Source organism: Stegostoma tigrinum, chromosome 9 (genome assembly GCF_030684315.1).
Source record: "Stegostoma tigrinum isolate sSteTig4 chromosome 9, sSteTig4.hap1, whole genome shotgun sequence".
Lineage (NCBI taxonomy): Eukaryota > Metazoa > Chordata > Chondrichthyes > Orectolobiformes > Stegostomatidae > Stegostoma > Stegostoma tigrinum.
Window position 1 is genome coordinate 10,221,205 of NC_081362.1, and position 14,455 is coordinate 10,235,659.

Here is a 14,455-nt window from a genome sequence, read left to right on the forward strand (position 1 = left end):
CGGAATTTTAACTCCCAGCAGTGAAGCTGTCGGCAACTCTCCACAGGTGGAAAATTCAGAAATGTCAGCTGCCATTTTTTACTGTTTATAATTGCTCTCTATTTCCCTTCATCTTTTTCCTCTGACAACTTTGTTCCATTTTCAGCTTCCCTCAGGGTGTTGACTCAATGCTTGATGTAACTCCATGAATGCCAAGTGGCCCCCAGAAATTTCTCCAGGTGTCCATTCTTTTTAAGTTTGCATGCTCCAGCCTTGTCAATTCCTACCATCTAGGAAGCCAAGAGTGGAGACACTTTGAAAGACTCCAGCCTATAAATAACTTGTTACTCAATTCTGGAAGGCTCAGACAGAGTTAACACTCGATTCAGTGCAATGAATACCATGTGATGATGCTATGGCAATGTGGTCACAGATAAGGGAGTTTATAGGAGAAAGATCTGGGGCTAACAGCCTCTGTACTAATAAAGGTCATGTCTATATAATTTGCAAATAGTTGCAGTAATGCAATAGGCTCCATATTGTTTACTCAACAAGATTCTTCTCCTTAGACCAGAAAGGTATGTATCCAATTCCATATTAAACCACATTGGGCTTGAAGGAAACCACACATGGCATGGTGGCAATGGTGGGCTCCTGCTGCAACATACTGGGCTGTGGTGACCAGAGCTATTTCTAAATAGTGCCAACTAAAAGGAATTGAAAATCAGGGTTTTGTGCTAAAAAAGAGACACAGGGAAAATACATACTGAGGATGAAGAGAGGTCTTCAAGGGAAACCAATACTCTCGCTGATGACAGTAAATGTCACAAGTCTCCTGGCAACTTTCAACACAGAAGAGCATGAAGCATTTCAGACTGAAAAGGAGGTGGACTGGAACAGAAGAAATCTGCAGCTCCACAGCAGTAGGTTCAGGCTACCAAGATATGGTGGTTTGGGAAAGTATGTCTGAGTCTCTGTTGAGCCAGCAATTGAAAGCTGAGCATTGCTTGAGTCAAAACCAAAAACCCTTGTGTGAAAGGGAAAGCCTAAATGTTGCGATAACAGGTTGAAAGGAGAGTAATTTATAGAAAGTGGCAGCTCCGATGGAGCATTGTCATCATAGTGTACGAGCACCATGTGGTAGCAGTGTTAAAATAAAATTAAGAGTACTGTGACAGTGTATTCCAGCAGCAGAAACTCAGGGAAATTGCTAACTAAGCCATGTAAAGCAGATAAGCATTGGGTAAGTTAAAGAAGTATATGATTCGGTTTAACACAGAATTTTTTTTTCAGGAGACAAGGGGAAGGGAGCAGGAATCTTAGAGAGACCCTGAAGGCAGGAAAATCTCAATTCCAGTTAGATAGGAAAGGGAAACTTACAATAGTGCTGCAAAGCATGTTAGAGCCTAAATTAAAACCACAAAGCCTGAGAAATCCTCCATTGCAGTCATAAAGCTTGGAAAAATGCTCCAAAGCAATAATAAAGCACCAGAGAACCACCACTACTGCAGAATAAAAACAAAAAAAAACAAGAAAAACATCTGATCACATTGGGGCGTTATGGATTCAGACATAATATTACCAGAAAGATTTCTCTTCAGAGACAATCCGAATTAAATACAAAATTGGAAACCGAGAGAAGACAATTCTTGAGGAAGAGAATTGGTTCTGAACTGGACAGCAAGACAGAAAACTGCAAGTAAGCAGATCCTGTACGCAATTGAACGTATAGCAAGTTATGTTGGCTTGTTAATGGATAAATGTAACATCAGTCAAATACAAAAACGTAGTGAAACCCTTCAACAATTATTTCAACCTCTGGATCAATAACGCTCTTGAAAAGGCGAGATATTTTCCTGGGCTCCATAAGCTCTCAGTGGATTCAAACCCAAAAATAACAGAATCTTTTAAGATTAATTACGTTGATGTAGAAAGGGTGTTTCATACCATAAATGAGATGGGAAGCTGTGACTACACTCTTCCATTGATATTAACACTGAAGGGGGGTCACTTTCAAAGTAGCAACAAAACTTAATGAAGTACCAACAAAGAGACGGCAACTGAACTGCCTACATTTTTAAGAGAATGTACAGTGATAAGCGGGCAATGAAACATCTATGATAACAAAGTGTGGAGCTGGATGAACACAGCAGGCCAAGCAGCATCTCAGGAACACAAAAGCTGACATTTCGGGCCTAGACCCTTCACTGATACATCATCAGTGAAACATCTATAACTGAATTGGGTCAGCAATTTCTAATTTTAACCTCCATGAAAAAAAACTACTCCATTTTAAATCTGCCATAGGGGCTGAGGTGATTAGGAAGGCACAAGTTCAAGAAAAATGCCTGAACTCCCTACTTTCCAAGGGAGCATCCAATACAGAGCTAAAGGGTATAACATGAAGCAAGAATGAATTTCTAGGTTATACAACTGAGGAATGAACAAATTGGTTTTGCCAACAATCCAGTCGCTGAGTGGGAAGGAGAAAGCCTGAAATATTCAAGATGTTGTAGTAATGCCTGCCTACTTCAACACAGGCTGATAGATGGAATGAGAACCAGCTTCCATTGATACAAATCAAAGATTTGAGTAATATGAAGAGTTGAAGACATCCTCTTGAATAATGCAGGCAGTTCAGTTACTGTCTCTTTGTTAGTACTGCTTTGCAAATTTTGTCGCCACATGGAATCTGAGCTCCCTTCAGTTTTGCTATCGATGGGAAAATTGGTGCGTACAAGTCTATTGAAGATGCCTTTGAGAAAAGAAACAAAATGCTAAGGTGCAATATACAGCAAAGACACTTGTTTTGAAGGGAACTTCACCATAGAGCCATACAGCACAGAACCAGGCTCTTCGGCCCAACTAGCCCATGCAGATCATAATCCCAAACTAAACTAATCCCAACTGCCTTCTCTCAGCCCATATCCTTCCAAACCTTTCCTATTCATGGACTTATTCAAATATCTTTCAACATTGTAATTGTACCCACATCCACCACTTCCTCAGAAAGTTCATTCCACACATGAACAACCCTCTATGTAAAAAATTTGCCCCTCATGTCTTTTTAAAATCTCTCTCCTCCCACCTTAAAAATGCACCCCCGGTCTTGAAATTTCCCAATCCCGGGGAAAACACAACTACCTTCAACTCTATCTATACCCGTCATTATTTTATTAACTTCCATAAAGTCACCTCCCAACCTCGCACGCTCCACTGAAAAAAGTCCCGGCCTGTGCAGCCTTTCTTTGTAGTTCAAATGTTCCGTAAATCCTCTGCATTAAAGATACAAAAGATTACATTGGTCTCCAGTTCAAGAGAGAATGACAGACCTCAAATCATCAGGAAGGCAGTCCAAACTTCTGCCCAACAAACTTACCATTCTCTGAAGAGAAAACATTCAGGGAGAATAGTGAAACAAGCAGGTTATCTGAATTTGTAAAGTTATGAATAAAGGGGCAATGGTAAATGTAAATATATCAATAAATGTTTACCAATGTAATAATTATGAGGGGAAATTACTTGGTGGGAGATGTTCAACATGGTTCCAAAAGAGTTAATATTTGGTTGAATGTAGTAAACATCATCCGCTGTGATGACATCGTGAAAAATTAGTCAGAGAAAAGCAGGAGCTGTTAGGAGTCAAAGCTAAGGCTTGTGCACTCATAACAATCACTATAGAACTTAAAATATCTCTCTGGTTCACTCCTCAGCTTTCTTTTGTCAAGACAGCAGAGACACAGGCTTTGATTATTTCCTACTATGCAATGCACAGATTTCTGGCATTATCCTTGCAAATCTGCTCTGCACCCTTTCCAGTGCCTCAATGTCCATCCAATGATATAACAAACAAAATGATAGATAGAACTCTAAATGTAGGTTAATCAAGTCTTGAAATAGGTTTAATATAACATCCTTACATTTCAAGTCAATCCTTCAGTCAATAATGCCCACCGCAAGGTTTATTTTATTTTTTATGACATATGGTGCCAGTTTCAGTGCCACTTTCAGTTTTAGCTTGATGTATTTGCCTCCAAGATGCCTTGTGCCACACCTAGGCTTGCACTTTCCAAGTAATAAGTGACCTCCCTATTGTTCTTACCGAAGTGCAATACCTCACATTTCTCTGCTGTGTTTAATTTGTCAATTATTTGCCTGCTCTGCAAATTAACTAACGTACTTCTGTTGTGGCGCTCCTCATTATTGACTATCTATCCCAATTTTTCAACCACAATAAATTTGGAAATTGTGTTTCTTGATTGCAGAGTTCAAACCGAGAATGTAAATTGTGGAACAACGCTAACTCCTTGTGTTCTATTACCATTATCTTCTCCCTGCACCCCAAGCCCTCCTTCTGTCACTCTGAAGAACTACAGATTCATTTCTGAAGAAGAGTCGTACCAGACTTGAAACATTTCTCTCTCCACAGATGCTGCCAGACCTGCTGAGTTTCTTCAGAATTCTTTGTGTTTGCTTCAGGTTTCCAACATCTGCAGTATTTCAACTTTACTCTTTACTTAAACTGTCTTCTGTCATGCTTGAACCTAATTGATAATCCGTTTGGGATTCATTCTCCGATATCATATTCTCTGAATTTATCATGAGGTTAAAGAAGTGAGGTGAGAGTGCTTGCTCTTGATATTAAGGTAACATGTGACTGATCGTGGTATCAAGGTGCCCTTGCAAAACTGAAGTTAATGGAAATTAGGAGAATCCTCTCCGCCCACAGCCATTTCTTGATACCATGTGGGTTGAATTGAACTAGGATTTCAGGTAAACCAAAAGGCAGGTTAAGTCATATTTCTCCTTTTGAAACCAATGTTGATTATTTGTTATTATATTTCTCACCTCCAGTTGTTGTTTGATTCTCTCTTTTAGTGAGGATTTAATTGTTTTCCCTACAACTAATAAGCTGATCGATCTTTAAATCCCAGGACATGTTTTGTTCCCTCTTGTAGATACACGACATACATTCGCTATCATTTGGCACTACATTGTTTTTCTAATAAACTCACATTATATGTGAGAGAAATGTCTCTGCTGTGTCTTTTTTTTAATGTGCGTGACCTGGGCGTCCATGGCTGGCCAGGATTTAGCGCCTATCCCTAGTTGCCCTTGAGAAGGTGATAGTGAGCTGCCTTCTCGAACTGTTGCATACCCAGTTGATGACATTAATTAATATTTCAGAAAGCACTTTTTCACAACTGCGTATAATGGGTGTTTGTAAATATTTATTCATCCATGAGATGTGGGCACTACTGGAAAAGTGATAAGTTGGCACCCATCCTTCACTGCCCTTGAGCTGAATGGCTGCTTGGCAATCATATTGCTTGTGGGTCAGATATGATAAAAATGTCAGCTTTCCTTCCCCAAGGGATTTTTTTTTATAACAAATGGTTGTTACTATGCCAAAGATGAACTTTTAATTCCAAATATTTATGGACTGAATTTAAATCCCATCAGTTGTCATGGTGGAATTTGAACCCATGACCCCAAACCATTAGCTTAGGGCCCTCTTGATTACGAATTCAGTCACACCACCACTATGCCTAATATCTTGCTCACTGATACTCATTTTGGATTCCACTTGAACCACTCAGCTCCTGGCTTCATTACAGGCAATGTGGTCAAGAACTGTTGAATTCGAAAGGCAAGGTTAGAGTGACTGCCCATGATATCAATACAACATTTGCCTCAGGATGGCATCAAGGAGCTCTAGCAAAACTGAATTCAATGGGATTGGGGGCAAAAGGCTTCCTTGGTTAGAATTATACCTAACACAAAGAAAGACAGTTGTGGTTGTTGGCGGTCAGTCATCTCAGCTCCAAGCCATTGACACAAGAGTTCCTCAGTATGGTGTCCTAGGCCTAACCATCTTCAACTGTTTCATCAATGACTTTCCTTCCATCACAAGGTCAGAAGTGGGAATATTCACCGATGATTGGACAATGCTCAGCACCATTCTTGACTCCTCAGGTACTGAAGTTGTCCATATCCAAATGAAACAAAACGGGTCAATATTACAGGCTTGAGCTGACAAGTGGCCAGTAATAGTCAGACCACACCAGAGCCAGGCAATGAGTGAATCCAGTGATCGCTGACATTTACAGGATAATAAGGAAAATGGTCAAGCTATGTCCTGTCCACAAAAAGCAGGGCTAATCCAACCCAGCCAATCATTGCCCAGCAAGTCCCTTCACAGTTATCAGAAAATTGAATAGAAGGTGGTGTCAAACAGTGTTATCAAATTGTATGTATTTAAAATTAACCTTCTTAGTGATGTGCAGTGTAGGTTCAGCCAGGTCCAGATAAACCCTTATCTTCATACAACCATGCTCCAAACATGAACAAACAAAGCTTAATATAGAAAGAGGAGAGGGGATTGCTGTCCTTGGCATTAAGGCAGCGTTAGATTCAGTTTAGCATCAAAATTGGATTCAATGAGAAAATCCTTTGCTGACTGGAGTCATACCTAGCACAAATGAAGATCATCGTAGTTATTGGAGATCAATCAGCCACAGGATATATATCTATGTGAGTTCCTCAGGTTAGCCCTAGGTCTAACCATCCTCAGCTACTTGACCCTGAGATCCTGAGGTGACTTGACCAGATGGATGTCAGAATAATGTTTTCTCTTGTGGGATAATCTAGAATTAGAGATCATAATTTAAAAACAATGGGTCACCAAGTTTAGACAAAGATGAGAGTTTTCTCTCAGATGGTTGAAAGTCTTCAGAACTCCTTTCCTCAAAAGTCAGTGGATGCAGAATTTCTAAATATTTTTAAGGTAGAGGTGAAAGGGTCCTAGATTACCAAGGGGAATGATAGTTATCATTAAAATACAGAAATGTAGAGTGAAGTTAAAATCAGATCAGTTCTGATTTTATTGAATGCAGAGCTGGCACAAGGGGCCAAGCAGCTTAATTCTGTTCACTGTTTTTATGTTTGAATGTTTGCACACTTATGTCAATGACCTTCCCCCATTCTGAGGTCAGAAGTGGGATTGTTCACTGATGATGTTACAGTGTTCAGCACCATTCGCAACTCCTTAGATAGTGAAACATTCCGTGTGCCGATGCAACAGGATGTGGATAATCTTCAGGTTCAGGTTGATATATGTCTAGTAACATTCATGCCACATTAAATATTACACACTGGCCATTTCAAACAAGACTGAATCCAACCATCCCTCGTTCACATTCAATTTTCTTCAATTTTTCACTCATCAGCATGCAAAGTTTTTTAAAAAATGTGAATTTATAAAGCATGAGAAGATAAATTTGGTACAAATGTTATATAAATAGTCATGCCGTATAAATTGATATTCTTTTTCTCATCTGGTTTCTTGTGTCCTAGTCCTGATAGTGCAACATAAAAGGTTTAAGCTTCATGTCCCTTTTTTATTGATTTTTAAGTTCCATACTACCAAGCAATTATTTGCATTTAATGGAATTACCATCACTGAATCCTCTCTTATCAGCATCCTGGAGGTTACCATCGACAGGAAACTGAATGGGACCACAAAGGCCAGGGGTTCTGCGCTAAGTAACTCACATTCTGAGTCCAGTACCCACAATGTATAGGTCAGTGCTATCACAGAATACCTTTCATTTGTTTGGATGAGAGCAGCTCTAACAACACGCAGGAAGCTCGAACCATTCAAGACAAATCAGCCTGCTTGATTGGCACCCAACCCCCATCTTCTACACAATTAATAATTTTTTATGAGTCAATAAGCTATGGCAGTAGTATGTGCCATTCACGAGACGCATTGCATCAACTCAACGGTGTTCCTTTGACAGCACAATCCAAACCTTCGAATTCTGTCACCTAGAAGGACAAAGGCAGGGGTTTCATGTGGGAACGAACACCAGCAGGTTCCCCTCTAAGTCACTTACCACGCTGCTTTGGAACTGTATTGATGTTCCTTTACGTCACTGCGTCATATATCAGAACTCCCTTCCAAGTAGCATTCTGGGTGGACCTACTCATTGGTGGCTGTTGTGCCTCAAGACAACATTGCACTATCACACATTCCTAATTGACAATGGACATAAATGCTGACCCAGTTAGCAACACCCACATCCTGTGAATGAATAAAAATATGCCACCATCTCCATTAAATATACAGGATCCACTCCTCATTATATGTTTCTTATTGGCTTCATTGGAAGTTAAATTTCAGAATGAGATGGTGAACTGTTTTTATAGCGGCCAATTTATATCATCATGCAATGTCCAAATGATCCCCATGAGCACTGTCATTGAAGCACAGGACTATAAGACCATAACACATAGGAGTGGAAGTGAGGCCGTTCGGCCCCTTGAGTCCACTCTGCCATTTAATCATGGCTGATAGGCATTTCAACTCCACTTCCCTGCACTCTCCTCGTAGCCCTTGATTCCTTGTCAGATCAAGAATTTATCAATCTCTGCCTTGAAGACATTTAACGTCCTGGCCTCCACTGTACTCCGTGGCAATGAATTCCACAGGCCCAACACTCTCTGGCTGAAGAAATGTCTCCACATTTCCATTTTAAATTTACCCCCTCTAATTCTAAGGCTGTGCCCACGGGTCCTAGTCTCCCCGCCTACAGGAAACAACTTCCCAGCGTCCACCCTTTCTAAGCCATACATTGTCTTGTAAGTTTCTATTAGAGCTCCCCTCAACCTTCTAAACTCTAATGAGTACAATCTCAGGATCCTCAGCCATTCATCGTATGTTAAACCTAGCATTCCGGGAATCATCTATGTGAATCTCCACTGGACATTCTCCAGCGCCAGTATGTCCTTCGTGAGGTGTGGGGCCCAAAATTGGACACAGTATTCTAAATGGGGCCTAACTAGAGCCTTATAAAGCCTCAGAAGCACATCACTGCTTTTATATTCCAACCCCCTTGAGATAAATGACAACATTACGTTTGCCTTCTTAATCACGGCCTCTACCTGCAAGTTAACTTTTAGAAAATCCTGGACCAACACTCCCAGATCCCTATGTACTTCTGCTTTATGAATTTTCTCACCATTTAGAAAATAGTCCATGCCTGTATTCTTTTTTCCAAAGTGCAAGACCTCGCATTTGCTCATGTTGAATTTCATCAGCCATTTCCTGGACCACTCTCCTAAGCTGTCTAAATCTTTCTGCAGCCTCCCCACCTCCTCAGTACTACCTGCCTGTCCACCTATCTTTGTATCATTAGCAAACTTCGCCAGAATGCCCCCAGTCCCTTCATCCAGATCATTAATATATAAGGTGTACAGCTGCAGCCCCAACACTGAACCCTGCGGGACACCACTTGTCACCGGTTGCCATTCCGAAAAAGAGCCTTTTATCCCAAGTCTCTGCCTTCCGTCAGACAGCCTATCCTCAATCCAAGCCAGTAGCTCACCTTGAACACCATGGGCCCTCACCTTACTCGGCAGCCTCCCGTGAGGCACCTTATCAAAGGCCTTTTGGAAGTCTAGATAGATAACATCCACTGGGTTTCCATGGTCTAACCTACTTGTTACATCTTCAAAGAATTCTAACAGGTTTGTCAGGCACGACCTCCCCTCACTAAATCCATGCTGACTTGTTCTAATCTGACTCTGCATTTCCAAGAATTTAGAAATCTCATCCTTAACAATGGATTCTAGAATTTTACCAACTACTGAGGTTAGGATTATTGGCTGTGGCTATTTTCCAGTACTCTAAAGAATACTTACAAAATTCCATGTTGAAAATCTTACAGAGTGGAGGCCAATCAGGAAACTTCTAGAAACAATTATTTGGATAGAATTAATAGTAAAGTGGAAAAATGTGGGCTGATTCGGCAGTCAGCATGGATTTGTTAAAGGAAAATGATGTCTCCCTAATTTGCAGGAGCTTTTTGAAGGCATAAAAGAGAGGGCTGAATAGGACAAGGCTGTCAATGTGGTGTACCTGAACTTTCGAGGGAGGCTTGTTGCTGTGCTACACAACAGGTTTGTGAGAAAAGTTATTGGTTATGGAATAAATAGGGAAGTAACAACATAAATACAAATTGGTTGAAGGATCAGAAACAGAGAGTAATGACAAATAAGCATTTTTCAGGCTGCAGGTGTGCAGGAGACAACTTGAAAGTTTGAGGTGTCACAAACTTCGTAGAATTCAAAAGCATGGGCAGGGCAATTTCACACTTACAAAGGATATTGGCATTTTGATGGAATAAGCAGGTAGATGGCAGATGATAATAAAATGTGAGGCTGGATGAACACAGCAGGCCAAGCAGCATCTCAGGAGCACAAAAGCTGACGTTTCGGGCCTAGACCCTTCATCAGAGAGGGGGATGGGGGGAGGGAACTGGAATAAATAGGGAGAGAGGGGGAGGCGGACCGAAGATGGAGAGCAAAGAAGATAGGTGGAGAGGGTGTAGGTGGGGAGGTAGGGAGGGGATAGGTCAGTCCAGGGAAGACGGACAGGTCAAGGAGGTGGGATGAGGTTAGTAGGTAGCTGGGGGTGCGGCTGGGGGTGGGAGGAAGGGATGGGTGAGAGGAAGAACCGGTTAGGGAGGCAGAGACAGGTTGGACTGGTTTTGGGATGCAGTGGGTGGGGGGGAAGAGCTGGGCTGGTTGTGTGGTGCAGTGGGGGGAGGGGATGAACTGGGCTGGTTTAGGGATGCAGTGGGGGAAGGGGAGATTTTGAAACTGGTGAAGTCCACATTGATACCATATGGCTGCAGGGTTCCCAGGCGGAATATGAGTTGCTGTTCCTGCAACCTTCGGGTGGCATCATTGTGGCAGTGCAGGAGGCCCATGATGGACATGTCATCAAGAGAATGGGAGGGGGAGTGGAAATGGTTTGCGACTGGGAGGTGCAGTTGTTTGTTGCGAACTGAGCGGAGGTGTTCTGCAAAGCGGTCCCCAAGCCTCCGCTTGGTTTCCCCAATGTAGAGAAAGCCGCACCGGGTACAGTGGATGCAGTATACCACATTGGCAGATGTGCAGGTGAACCTCTGCTTAATGTGGAATGTCATCCCAAGATGACATTCCACATTAAGCAGAGGTTCACCTGCACATCTGCCAATGTGGTATACTGCATCCACTGTACCCGGTGCGGCTTTCTCTACATTGGGGAAACCAAGCGGAGGCTTGGGGACCGCTTTGCAGAACACCTCCGCTCAGTTCGCAACAAACAACTGCACCTCCCAGTCGCAAACCATTTCCACTCCCCCTCCCATTCTCTTGATGACATGTCCATCATGGGCCTCCTGCACTGCCACAATGATGCCACCCGAAGGTTGCAGGAACAGCAACTCATATTCCGCCTGGGAACCCTGCAGCCATATGGTATCAATGTGGACTTCACCAGTTTCAAAATCTCCCCTTCCCCCACTGCATCCCTAAACCAGCCCAGTTCATCCCCTCCCCCCACTGCACCACACAACCAGCCCAGCTCTTCCCCGCCACCCACTGCATCCCAAAACCAGTCCAACCTGTCTCTGCCTCCCTAACCGGTTCTTCCTCTCACCCATCCCTTCCTCCCACCCCCAGCCGCACCCCCAGCTACCTACTAACCTCATCCCACCTCCTTGACCTGTCCGTCTTCCCTGGACTGACCTATCCCCTCCCTACCTCCCCACCTACACCCTCTCCACCTATCTTCTTTGCTCTCCATCTTCGGTCCGCCTCCCCCTCTCTCCCTATTTATTCCAGTTCCCTCCCCCCATCCCCCTCTCTGATGAAGGGTCTAGGCCCGAAACGTCAGCTTTTGTGCTCCTGAGATGCTGCTTGGCCTGCTGTGTTCATCCAGCCTCACATTTTATTATCTTGGAATCTCCAGCATCTGCAGTTCCCATTATCTCAGATGGCAGATGATGTTCAGTGTGGTGAAGTATGAGCTAATACCCTTTGATCTAAAGAACATGGAGAGACAATGTCTAATAAAGTGTACTTTTCTAAAGTGTGTGCAGGCGCAGAGAGACTGGATGCATTTGTGATTTAAACTTTAGAGGTGACAGGACAGTCATAGCAAGCTGTTAATAAAAGCATTCAATATTCCAGGTTTTATTTAGACTACAAGAACAGAGAGATTATGCTGAACTTACATTGGACACAAGTTAGACCTCAGCTGGAGTGTTGTGTATAGTTCTGGGGGTTACATTATAGGAAGGATGTGAATGCGTAGGAGCAAGTTTATGTGAATGGCTCCATGGCTGAGCAACTTCGGTTGTGAGGATAAATTGGAGAAGTTGGGACTTTTCCTTGTCCAGGAGAAGGCTAAGAGGAAATTTGATAGGAATTTCAAAACCATGACAGGCCTGAACAAAGTAGATAAGGAAGTTTTGGGCTGGAGGAATCACAACAGGAGATGGAAAGGGGAGCAGAATAGGGAAGTGTTCAGTCATTGTGCTTTCACCATCACAGAGGTGTGGCAGGATTGATGGGTCAGCTACCCCCTATCTCATGGGCATTTAATGGTGAGTACTAAATGCTGGCCTACCCAGGCACACCCACATCCCTAGGTGCCCCTGTACTTTTGGTTGGCACTGCCAAAGTTCGTTGGCAAGCCTCAAAGAGATTTTATTTTATTAATGTAAACTGAACCTCTCGGAGGTCAAACGTCTCTACAATAGTCAGATCCTCCGCACCCACCTACATACAGGATGGCATATGGACAATCAATAGAGACTTTTATTAGTCTTTTAAAAATCAAATTACTCTTATCTCTGAAATGTACTTTTTAGGTTCTACAGGCACCAAGAGTGCAACAACCCCTCCTAGAAACGACCAGTGGCTCATGTTTGAACTTAGACCATGATTGACAGCAAGGAGGACCCAAATCTGTACTGAGATACCATCCACTTTTCACAATATAGAATACCTACAGTGTGGGCACAGGCCAATCAGCCCATCAAGTCCACACTGACCCTCAGAAGAACATCCCTTCCAGATTCACCAAATCCCTGTACCCCTTCATTTTCTATGGCTGACCTGCACATAATGGTTAATTTAGCATGGCTAATCCACCTATCCTGTATGACCTTTGGAGGAAACTGAAGCACGCAGAGGAAACGCACGCAGACAAAAGGGAGGAATAGTGCAAACTCCACACACAGTTGCCCGAGGGTGGGATTGAACTTAGGACCTTTGTACCTGTGAGGTAGCTGAGCAACCACTGACCCACCAGGCCACCCAAGCAGCAGCTTCAACAGTAATCATTGAAAAGCAACCAGATCCCGAAATCCTTACTGGCCCTTCATTTCCTCAATTCTGAGAGTAGTGAAGAGGGAATCATTTCCTGGCCAGTCTCGTTAACGCAGGATAAATTTCTGTTCTGGTTGCCTTGATACTGCACCCACTAAACAGCTTGGAAACTTGTCGTTCATGGAATGACATAGTTCTGTCTGATGTCAAATGCTGATGCAGTCCAGCTTTCTATCCCTGCTTTGGAATTGCAATCCGGCGCAGTAACAATTATACTAATCTGTGTATCATACTGGTCATACACGGAAAGGGACTGTTACCAGGGTCTTTTCACGGAGATTCACTGTGAAATATTAAAGTGAGAGGTACATCGACCAAATGCTGGCAAATGGGAGTAGGATTATCTAGGACTTCTGGTCAGCAGGTACGAAATGGACTAAAGGGTCTGTTTTTGTCTATGACTCTATAAGAATATAGTCAACTCTGTGTGTTTAAAGAGAATGCCCTTTAATTCTTAAGTAGTGGTTATGATGAGTTAAATATGTGGAAAAGGCAGGAGACTGGCACTAAGTAATAGACCTAGTATAGACATGATGGTCTGAATGGCCTGCTTTTATACATAACAAGTCTGTGATTTTATATATCTTTTGCTCAGATGCTTCATGTTAAGTAGATTGACATTAACTTTGTCTTTAGCAGTCAGGCATTGTGGGATTGGGACGACTTGGATGTGAAACTTGGCACCAGTGAGATGAACTATAAGGTCTTGAGTACGGTACATGAATGTTGCCTCTTTCCATCCTCTGGCATAGAGAGCTTTCGCAAATAGTCCCAGCCAAGATGTTACTGAATAGATGTTAGTTTTTGGTTTCCGAAGACCACACACAGCATAGTACTGGATATGATGCATAATGTGTACAATAACCTCTCAATGCCCTTTCACCTAGCAGCAGGGCCAAGAGGACATTGTGCTCAAGTTTTGACCAATAACTTGCAGGTCAACAACCCTTTCTCTGAGTTGGACGCTTCCAAGTTTAATCAAAATGAGCTGTGATTTCAAATCAAAGGCATAACATCCGTCTTTGTTTTTTTTTAATCCCTTCAGTAAGCTAATTGTCATTATTTTTTCATCTCTTTCAGGCAATGATTTCTGCTAACTCCATTAGAGAGAAAAAAAAACACAAAGAGCTACTGAGCCCGCAGAACAAAGCTATACTGAGACAGAACGGTGGCAGAGCATGTCAAAGTCATAGGAAATTGAAGTGTCTCTCCACTTGAGCTGGTGAGAGTCAGAATCAAAGTGTCACAAATT

General features: G+C 42.6%; 1 long non-coding RNA gene across 1 annotated transcript in view; it reads right to left on the bottom strand.

The window, feature by feature from the left end:
* Positions 1–14,455, bottom strand: part of LOC132210030 (uncharacterized) — a 41,300-nt gene that overhangs the window by 9,243 nt on the left and 17,602 nt on the right. The gene's annotated exons all lie outside the window — the stretch shown is intronic.